This window comes from Lagopus leucura, unplaced genomic scaffold, assembly GCF_019238085.1.
Source record: "Lagopus leucura isolate 7727_CA_CO unplaced genomic scaffold, USGS_WTPT01 Super-Scaffold_100009, whole genome shotgun sequence".
Taxonomy (NCBI): domain Eukaryota; kingdom Metazoa; phylum Chordata; class Aves; order Galliformes; family Phasianidae; genus Lagopus; species Lagopus leucura.
This window is the reverse complement of record NW_024962266.1, coordinates 17,900,855-17,911,266: the sequence shown is the minus strand read 5'-3', so window position 1 is coordinate 17,911,266 and position 10,412 is coordinate 17,900,855. Positions and strand designations below refer to the sequence as shown.

Sequence of the window (10,412 nt, the reverse complement as noted above, 5' to 3'; positions counted from 1 at the left end):
GCAATCCTAAGAGCTAAGCACTAGGTGTTTCATATTTGCCAAATCTCTTGCTTTGAGTCATTGATTTCTTCGCCTCAAATCTCATCTCTGGCCCAGTTAGTAAGCCATTAAGTGAGGAGTCTACTGTGTTGATGAAATAATAATTCTGTTTACAGAGCCCCTTCTCACCAAGACACTGTAGGTGCAGCACAGTATCTGCTTAATTCACACTCTTTTAATAATTAAAGCCGTTCTACCTAATGCCTTTGTGCAAAACAGAATTCTTGTGCTATCTTCAATCAGAAGCAATTGCAGGGAGGCAGTCTGGGGAATTGATCCTAGAAAGTTGCCCATTTGTTTGGCAACAGAATGTCCTTTCCTCTAAAGGAAGGAAATGTTCTCCTCTTTTGGAGACAGTGCTCTGGTCACATGCATGAGCACAGCAGCTGAGAAGTAGGGGTACTCCATTTCTGCCACACTTGTGTCCCATTTTAACATACTCTGAAAGCATTAATATGATAATTCAAAGACTTTTTTTCCCCTTTCTTGAAATTTAAGATGCACTGGAAATATACATATTCTTTTAAAGCTTCTGGTGTCTGAGAAGGGAGATGATAACAAGGAACAGTGTGTGCCAGCTAAGTGGCTGGTGTGACCCCATCTTTTCATACTGGCAAGCTTCTGGCTTTACTGTGAACAGTTCTTTAGTACTCCTTGTCTGAGAGCACACAATGGCCTTTACAAAAACCTATCTAGTTACTTACTTTCATGGGTGACCTAAGCCCATTTATTATATTCTCAACCAACCCAACTCAGGGGAGAATAGGAATTAGTTGCAAGGCAAAAATATCCTTTAACCATAACAGCTTGCTTCTCCATTTATTTTATTAATGAGAGTTCACAATGTTTTTGTAAATAGCTGTATTAGGGCTCTGTATGCACTTTGTGTAGGTGTAAACAAGAGACAAAGTCTGTGAAGGGTCAGATGTCAGAATCCTAAACTGCTGTAATTACTGATTTTCATCTGTGTACCTGCTCTTGGGCTAATACAGAGTAATTCATTAGCTACATGGGCTGGACACAACACTGAAGTGACCATCTCCAGCAGCAGAGAAACTAGCTATGAAATGTGGTGACTCTCATAACTACCCAGTGTGATTTCCCTTCACCTGCAGGAAGGACTGAGGGCATGTGATCCTTGACCACAACCTTCACCGCTCTTGCACCTGTATGGCACTGCTGGTGGCATGAAGGCATGGGAGCAACTGAAAAGTATGATGTCCTCAAACAATGCCTCTGAAAATATTTTCCTAAGATTTTTACTTTGCTTTTGTCACAAAAAGGAAGACTGGAAAACAGTTTGAGAGCTCTTTAAGACAAATCCTTTTGTGCCTTTCCTGCAGATGCAGGTAATTGCAGAGAGATTTGGGATCAGTCTAAATCAGATCCTGCCCATTAAAAAATACATCTCAGGGTTGGATTTGACGTGCAGTGTTGACATCCTTTTTTCTATAGTGAGGCAGATGATATGCTTAGCAGACAGCTACTTTGACAACTTCCCTTCTGAGGAGATGAAGGAAAGTGCTGAAAATTTCCTATAGCATTTGATATTTTATGGCCTAATCTTTATAAAATCCAGGCACAAAAGGGGGTCGCATTTAGTGCTACCACAAGCAGATGCAACTCCACAGATATCAGTAGAATTGCATCTCATTGTAGTTTTGAAGCTGGACCTCCCTTTGATGAAATGTGTTGCCTTCTTTTTGCATGGGGAGAAGAGAGTTGCCCTCTTCTGAGCTTGATACCTATTCTGTAGTCTTACATAAGGCAGCAGGATCTTTCCAAAACTGTAGTTTCTTTCTATTAGGAGAATCACCTGTGCAAACCTGTCAAGAAATCATGTATATAAAAAAAAATTATCATATTCAAACCCCTAGGAGGAAGTAATGACATATTGAATTATCTATGCCTTTTGTATGTTTTTTGCTTTCTTCCTTTCATTTTATTGCACTAAAACTTACCTTCTGTATAGCTAAATGTCCATGTTATGTGATAACATCTAGCTTCAGTAACAGATCCTGAAACCATTGTAAACAGCTATTGAACCAGACTTGAACTGCCAGATGTGCTCACTCAGAATGAGTTGAAATCTGGCAAGAGATTTATAGAAGCACAGATTTTCATTGTACCACTTCTTTAATGGAAAATTCCTAACAATTTTCCGGTAAGCTGATTGCTAGGAATATACCTTTCAAAATCGTTATGTATCTGGCTTGTTTTCACCTGTACTGGTTTGAATCTTATCACAGCGTATACCAGAACTTACCTGAATATCTGAGAAAAATGCTGAATTTAAATATTTATAAAATTTTTAGGGTCACATGTAATGAAGTGACAATGTGTTTTAGCACAACTACAACTGTGAATACTTTCAGTATGGCTGATGTAAGGTCTGTGATACAGTTACTTTATCTTCTCCAAAGGTAAGGGTAGATGAAAAGGCTTCTTCTCATACTTTAAGTCACAATTAAAGCTGATTGTATCTTAATGTACAGAAATTTATTTTGTAATGGCTTGGTCAAGTTTGCCCTCTAGTGGTACAAAATTTGCAAACTGTGGACTCCCAGAAGCCAGTGCAAGAAGGGCACTCTGTAGGGATCACAGCTAATGGATTTCATTTCACTCTTGTCTGATTCATGATTCAGTCTATTTATCAGCATCTACTGTGAGCATGTAACTGTTCAGACAAGACATTTTCTCACCTAGAGGTCGGGGTGAAGTCTGAGTAAGCCTGCATTCCTTGCTGCACCAAAGGGAAGCAGAGAGGAGTCCAGTAATTCTCTAGTCTATGAGATAAGCCCAACAGCTGTTGGTAGGAGTAGTGGAGGCTGCAGTTAGGTTTCCTGGGGTTTTGGTGTATGAATACATTCAGCTGGGTGAAGCACACTTGGTTATGTAGCTCTTTCATTGCAGCCCTGCTTTCTGGTGAGCAAGAGGAAAAAAAAATCCTGTGAATAATATACTCAGGAATTAAGATAAAAATTAGAACATAAAGTTGGACTAAAACTGAGAGGTCTTTTCACATGAAAAAAATCTTTTGGGAATGGAAAGAGGTAATGAAACCCAGTAGCTGTGAAATAGCCATATGATAAACCAGAAACCAATCTCTCACCCAGAGAAATACTGCCATTTTCAAAAATGAGGCATTGGAATAGTATGGCAGACTATGCCGTGTATTATGTTTCTCATCTGATTTTGTAAATAATTTACCCACGTTTGCTTAGTTTTTATTTTTATTTTTTTCTTGAAACATGCCAATTTAGAGGAAAATGATGAAGCTCAATGATTTTGGTGGTGTTAATGCAAATACTAAGGAAAAGAGTGAAATTCAAGAATGAGATTATGTGGAAATTATCAAATATCTTCCTGAGGGGGCTGACTGCGGGTGATTGCACTTCATCTGTATTCAAAACAACCAATGGCTTGTGGCAGTTAGTTTCAAACTGCCTTAGGATGAAGTGCTTGTTGAATTGTGGGAGCGTAATGACAGCCTTATTGGATGAAAGATTTCCAGAGCTAAAATATGAGTTTTGGCACTTCAGTTATACACAACTACAATTGCAGCTAGTAGTACTTGATACAGAGCTGCAGTTAGAACTGGTGACTGGAACAATGCTGCAGGGGTGGATAAAATTACAAAAGAAATTTATATTGCCAATGTATATGTGGCAGTTCAGGCATATTGTCCTGGATAGCTGATCTCAAAATGAACCAGATGCATTATAAAGTATTAGAAGAACAAATAAACAAGCAGATAAACGTGAATATGGCTTAACATTTGTGTTAGGTTTTAGGCAAGGTGATTCTCTGAATGATGTCCAAAAACAATGCCAACAGTAAAGCAGGGGTTTGCAAGGGGAAAAAAATGTCCATTTGTCAACCGCTCTTCACTGGAGTGCTGAAAACATGCAGCATGTCTGTCTGGATGAATGAAAGTGATACTTAAGCATTTGTACCACAAATTACTTAGCCTTAGAATTGGTGTTAGAAGCTTAAAAGAGCAGAGAAGTTCTTCTCAATTACATTTGTTCAAGAACTGTGTAAATGTGGTACTGAGGGACGTGGTTACTGGGCAATATCGGTAGTAGCTGAACAGTTGGACTAGATGATTTAAAGGCCTTTTCCAACCTTAATGGTTCTATGATCTGTATTTATATTAACATCTTACAAATCAATATTGCAGACCAGGATTTTTTCTGTAGGTATTTGTTTGTGTAAGTGTACAGATTTGGTAGGACTGTGTGTCCCACAGAGTGCTGAGCTCTGCCTCTGCTGGTACCTAAACCTAGCTAGTCTGCTTACCCATAACTAGAAAGCCAAACAGGGATGCAGAATTACGTAAAAAATAGCTAGTTCTTTGGGCCTCAGATCTCTTCACAAAAATGAGGTAGAATCATAGAATCATAGGAGCTCCACAGCACTGTACAGAAAAAGCTCTATGGTCCCCTGCACAAGTGAAAATACTGAAACAGAGAGTGACTTGTGATCTCTGCACAAGGGAACTCTCCCAGGGGCTTGTCACTCTGCCTCTCGCTCTGTGCAGGAGGGAGATGTCGGCATCACAGCATTTCTCATGAGTGGAGCAATCCATTTTGTTGATCTACCACCTGGCCCAAAGGTGGGGAGAATGCCAGATTCCCTGTTTGCCTGGTGCTAACCAGCTGGCCCTGGGCATGCTTAGAAGCTTGCAAAGCCAAACTAAAGGCAGGAGGCAGCACAGGAGCTGGCTCTGAGCTGGATGGGATCTGGCAGCCTTACCTGGCCCTGGGAGCTCTGTAATTCATGCAGTTACAGCTGGGGATCTGAGCACTTGGCAAAAGGGGCAACCTGCCTGCCAGATTTATTTTGGTCTGTCAGGCAAGGTCACCAATTAATTTCTCTGGAGCATTTCAGTTTGGTTGTATCAAGATTTTTTTAGTGTGAAGCAGTTGCATTGTAAAGAATTATGCCCAGCTTCACAAATGAAAGTAGAAAATCTGGATGCAGTATAGGTGCTTATACTCAAGGTTGAAATCCCAAATAGTCCCTCCTGTACCTATTAATAGCAAAGTCTGTAACTGCCTGATTTTCTCAACTTCTAACACCGTAGAGATCATCCTTGCATCTGCTCAGAAGTGCTGTAATAGCTACAGGCCTTAGCCCTGTCTCATATACAAGACAGATGAGGAGACTCAAGGTTCTTCTCTCTGCACCTTTAATTTAGTGATACCCACAAAAAAATGCAGGATCTGTGATTACAGTTAGTGATGAAACAGTTCCCACCTATTTGCTTACAATGATTAATGGATTGAACGTTCACCTGAGATGTGAAACCCAAATTGTATCTGTTTTCAGACACAAAGTTGCAACATGTAATACAGCAAGTTGTAAGAAACCATTGGTGCACTACGGAGCATGTTGTGGAGACATCCAAACCAGGATCAAATGGAAATGGTCCAGCCATATTACAGAGTTTAATGGTTATCAGTATATCTGCAGTGAGTCTGAGGTTATGTATAGAGATAAATGTCATGGCAAGGTAAGCATTTCACTGCTGGTTCCTGTCCCAGCCTGAGTCTACATCAGTCTTCCCACAGATCTGTATATCAATCCCAAATTCTCATGGTCGTGAACAAATTTTGATTATTAATAGTTTGCTTTTGAACATATAAGCAGGAATCCAGGAATAAATGTTAGATTATTTTGCTTAAATTTTGCTGCATTTCTTTTGATATAATTATCTTTTTATCAGCTGGTGAGAAAACAAAGCATCTCTTGCTATAGTAAATTTTCTAGCACATGAGAGACAAATATGACCACTGTTAAACAAGGCACTTTAATATTTTTATGTAACCCAACATTCTTTATATATATTATTTACACTTGCAAAGATAAAGATAGTATGTAGAGAAAATAATCTGAAAAAAAATAGAGGTTAGTTAGTTTGGCGTATGTTAGTAACAAACAGACAAAATTTGGTGACTACTTACCATAGTTTGAAATTAATTTTATTACCCAGAAGATTTTAGGAGTCATGAAGGTGCCTTGAAACCACAGAACTGAGAGAGACCGACCCATTTCCCTGGTGAGATAAAGCACAGGTATAGTAAAAGCCAGTGGGTTGTTATTTCAGTACCCCAGTTTAGCACTGTATTTGTTATAGTAACCCTAGCAGAATTCATGCAGGAATTAGGGGTGACTCTTCAAGGATTATCCTATCTTCAAAGCGCACAATTTACGTAAAGACAAAGCGCATCAAAGGCAATAGAGAACGTGATTATCTAATAGCAAGACAAAAGCTGACTTATGCACAATATCATGAGTCTCTGCTAGCTGCTACTGGCAAAGTTTTGGTTTAATTTAGCCTTGATTAGGTAGACAGCAATTGGAGTATTTAAGATAATCTATAGAGTCCTTGGATATTCAAACTCCTTATGTGCCCTGGACTCCATTTGTGCCAAAAATAATCTACCTTTAATATGATTAGTGTAAAAAATATCCTGGGCCCTGAAGCAGTTTGTAATCACAGGTGGGTGGAAGCTACATAATGAAAGAACAGTGAGAAGGAAGTTTGTAGATCTCCAGAAGGCTAACGTTTTCACAGAGGTTTCAGTATGAATTCTGAGACTGCCTGAGTAACTTCCAGCTGCGGTGCTGAGCTGCTTTCTCCTCTGGAGGTTTGTTTCTATAGGTTGGGTAAAAGTTTGCCGGGATGCCCACATTTGTCCTGCTTACAGAATCTGAATGGGCCACTGGGCAATAAGTGGGGAAAGAAAGGGATGGCAGGAAGAAACACGCTACAGATGATGAAGGGAATGCTGTGATCGTATCCATCTGTACATGTATATGATTGCTACTTCTCAAAATCCATCTTAAAGTAAATTTAATTGTGTTGGGACATGTTTGTTCAATGTGAATTGCAGCTAAGTGAACTGCAAGAGAAAAAAAGATTTATTTATTTATTTATTATGTATTAGCACCTTTTCAGGTACCATAATAACAACATTTCAGACTCCTTTAGGAAGGACCAGAAGTACTTTTTGAACATCTTTGGATTTTCTTAGCAAACTGGTCTCTCAGCCCTGCATTATAATTACTGCCTATCCAGCAATGTTGGAAGTGAGAATGTCTTTTGCAGTGTCTTTTTCCTCCAGTGACTATGTGAAATGGTACTCAGGTACAGAATTGTAATGTATTTACAGGAAAAAAAAAAAAAACCCATACGTAGTAATCAAGTATGGAAGATAGAGGGAAAAAAAAAAAAAAAAACCACTTCAAACCTTGATTAGAATTTATATTAAAGTGCCTGGAAAGTATCAGACCTATAAATAAACCCTGGAGATTCAAACCGTTGTTAGTAAATAAAAAAGCCAGTAGATGGCATAGGAGACCTTGTATTCAGCATTCAGCTCAGACGGCTGCTAATAGCTCCCCTTGTCTGCAATCGCCTGCGTTGTCTCTGGGTTTAGCCCTAGCTACTGAATTTGCTAGATTCCCGAGGTTTCTTATTCATGAGCTACACTTAGATCCGCACAGTACATTTATTTTTAGGGACAACTAAAGTTCATTTAATAACTTATTTGAACATGCTGAGTAAAAGCCTGGCTCTGGTGAGTTTAACCACAGACTTCATTCAGTAGGGTTAGAATTGTGTGAGTTATTTTTTTTTTTTTTTTTTTTTTTGATGCTTGTACTGGGGAGCAGGCATTTCGTTTCCAGGAGGGGTCTGATATTAGTGGCTTTGTCCTTTCCTCTCACACTGCAGCTCCTTTCTCTGGAGCACAACAGCCATGCTTTGCTGTGAGTCGCTGTGTCATTCAAAATTAGTAAATCAAAAGAGCCCGGTCTGATGGACAAAAGGTTGGTTGCCTTTGTCTAGGCTCCAGCAGCCTTTTGCCTGTTCCACTGTAATAGCAGGATCCAGTTCTATGTTTTTATGATTAATCTGCTAACATTTAACCAAAACTGACCATGAACAAATGAAGTGCATTGTTTTGATTTTTTTTTTTCCAAATGTATCATTATTATACTATTGTATGAATCTGAAAATGAAAATCTTCAGTCAAGCAATAAAGTATACTTGTGGTTATGAGATCTCGTGGAAAAATTATTTTTCATTTCTAGAATCGCCAAAGAACTTGTGAAAGGTATACGGGACTATAAATTCATAAGCATTTCTGACTACATCAAGTTGGTAAGTAGTGATATCATTCTGATGCAGTAAATAAGGCACAGAAGCCTCCAACTCTTTGCAAAACCAGATTACAGAGCCACAAAGGCAGGATTAGGACTTGAGTGTGGCCCATGTTTAAACCTGCATCATTTTTTTTGACAATTTTTTTTTTTTTTTTTTAAACGATAGTGGAGTGCTATAGTTGTGTGGTCATTTTCCTTGATTTCTACAGCAAAGTCCAAAGTTCATTAATTCATGTTGTTGAGAAGTACTAGAAATGAAAAGTTGAGTGTATAAGAGATCAGACTGTGAAATATGCATTTTAATACTTGGTAGGCAATGTAACTGTGGTTTGCTTTATAAGACAGGACAGGCGTAACTTCCAAATGAGGTTTAAATCTGGAGTCCAGATATCCTCCCAGATGGATTGGAAATATCTACGTGGTGCATTAGACACTCCAGAAGGGCTTTTTTGCACTCACACTGTTACTGCTCTTAATTCTATTGGCAAAATCAGCTAGTTCTCAGTGCCCAGTGCCAACCTCAGGCTTTGCTCACTTTTGTTATGTTTGGATTTTACAGCTGGAACAATCAGTGGAGTCAGACACAGGTACCCTTCTGCCTCAGCAAGAGGGTACCAACAAATTGGAATGGAACAGAGAAGAAAGCAACTCCTTGGTGATGGAAGCAAGAAGAGCTGTGTCTAATGCATGGCTTGAACACTAGGCAAAGGTGTGTGCCTGGGCTTTCTTGGGCTGAGCCTACTCCCAGGCCCTGGCTGTGTTAGTAAGGAGATGGATTGTGAATTCACTGCTCGTGTTCTGCGGTAAAGGGACATGTTTGTCTTTTCTTCCTTGTGTTTGGGACAGTGCATGAACTAAGCATTTCTTTAGGATTGCTGTGTTTAAACCATCACAGCATCCTGCTGGAGGGTGCTTTGCTTCCTTTGAAAAGCAAGGTCGGTGTGAACAGAGTAGCTTCTGCTAGGGGAGAGGGATGTGTGGGGGGTGTACCATGAGCAGGTCACCTTTTTCTGCCATTAGCAGAAGTGAATTTGCTCTTCTAGGGGCTGGGTTTCTGGAGTGGCCTTTGTGTTGGAGCAGGACCTAAAGTGGTGCTTCACCAGGGGCAGGCATGACATGGCACATTGCAGCTTTTAACACTGTACAGGATGTGTTGTTGTTATGTATCATCGCTGTGCGGAGAAGCTAATGTAAAACCACTGATCAGTTTCTCTGAAGTTTTTTTCCAATGATTTTAACAATTTGTAAATAATTTCTGAGAGAAGATATTTGACTTTGTGAGCTGTTTGTATTTGTTGTACTGTACATTCCAGTTTGATCATTGTTAATTAGTGTCATGCCTCTGTGTTTTACAGTGAGAGAATTACTTCTCTTACTAATGGCTCTTTGGTGCTACTAAATTCCTATTCTACTCATTGAGCGTGAAAGTTCCTTTTTCTTCCCTCACTGCATTTCTTCACTACCTTTGACTTATCTGGAGCGGTTGACTGGCAAAAGTTTCTTTTATAAACAAGCAGATTAAAGGGAGAGGTACTGGATTAAAGATGACAGACCACAGTCTGATCCTATGAAAGTCAATGGTAAATCTCCTATAAGCCACAGTGAAAACAATGCCAGGAAGAAAAGGGCTCTCTAGGTGCAATATTAGTGTGATTTTAAAGAAAAGTGGAATGCATCATCTCCCCTCTTGTTTGCAGCTGACTTTTCTGGAGTGTAGCATTTCTAGTGAGTTAGCAAAACACAGCTTTTGTAATAAAGCATTCATAAATTCCCTGTACAAATGAAAATACAGTGTATTGGCCTGAGTTTAAACATCCTTGAGCAAAAATAAATAAATAAATAAAAGCTGTTTAGTAGAGTACTGGCTATCTGACTGAAGGGTCAGTACATATGAAGGTTCTAAAATATAACATACAGATTAAGTAAAGTCTGCATGACTTATGCATGAACCCTTCTGTGCATACTGTAGCCCTGCTCTGCTCTCTATTCTCCAGAGGTGAGAGCTGCTGAGGTGAACAGATGATTGCCATATGACATTTACCCTGTGTCAGAGCTCAGCCCATGAGGCTCTGGGCTTGGACAAACACTTAATAGCTTATTTTCTTCATTAAGTAGTTAAGTAGATGCGGTGCATTGAAGAAAGAGCAGGTCTTATCTAATTCCAAGTTAGTTTCAAGCTAGTGAAAGAAAATAAGAGT

At 39.3% G+C, this 10,412-nt stretch overlaps 1 long non-coding RNA gene across 1 annotated transcript; it reads left to right on the top strand.

Moving 5' to 3' along the window:
• The first annotated feature begins 5,520 nt into the window (after positions 1 to 5,520).
• On the top strand, positions 5,521 to 8,799 carry LOC122181031. Its single transcript, XR_006179304.1, has 3 exons — positions 5,521 to 5,557; positions 8,143 to 8,212; positions 8,774 to 8,799. It is a non-coding gene; the product is annotated as an uncharacterized LOC122181031 (long non-coding RNA).
• The last annotated feature ends 1,613 nt before the right edge of the window (positions 8,800 to 10,412 follow it).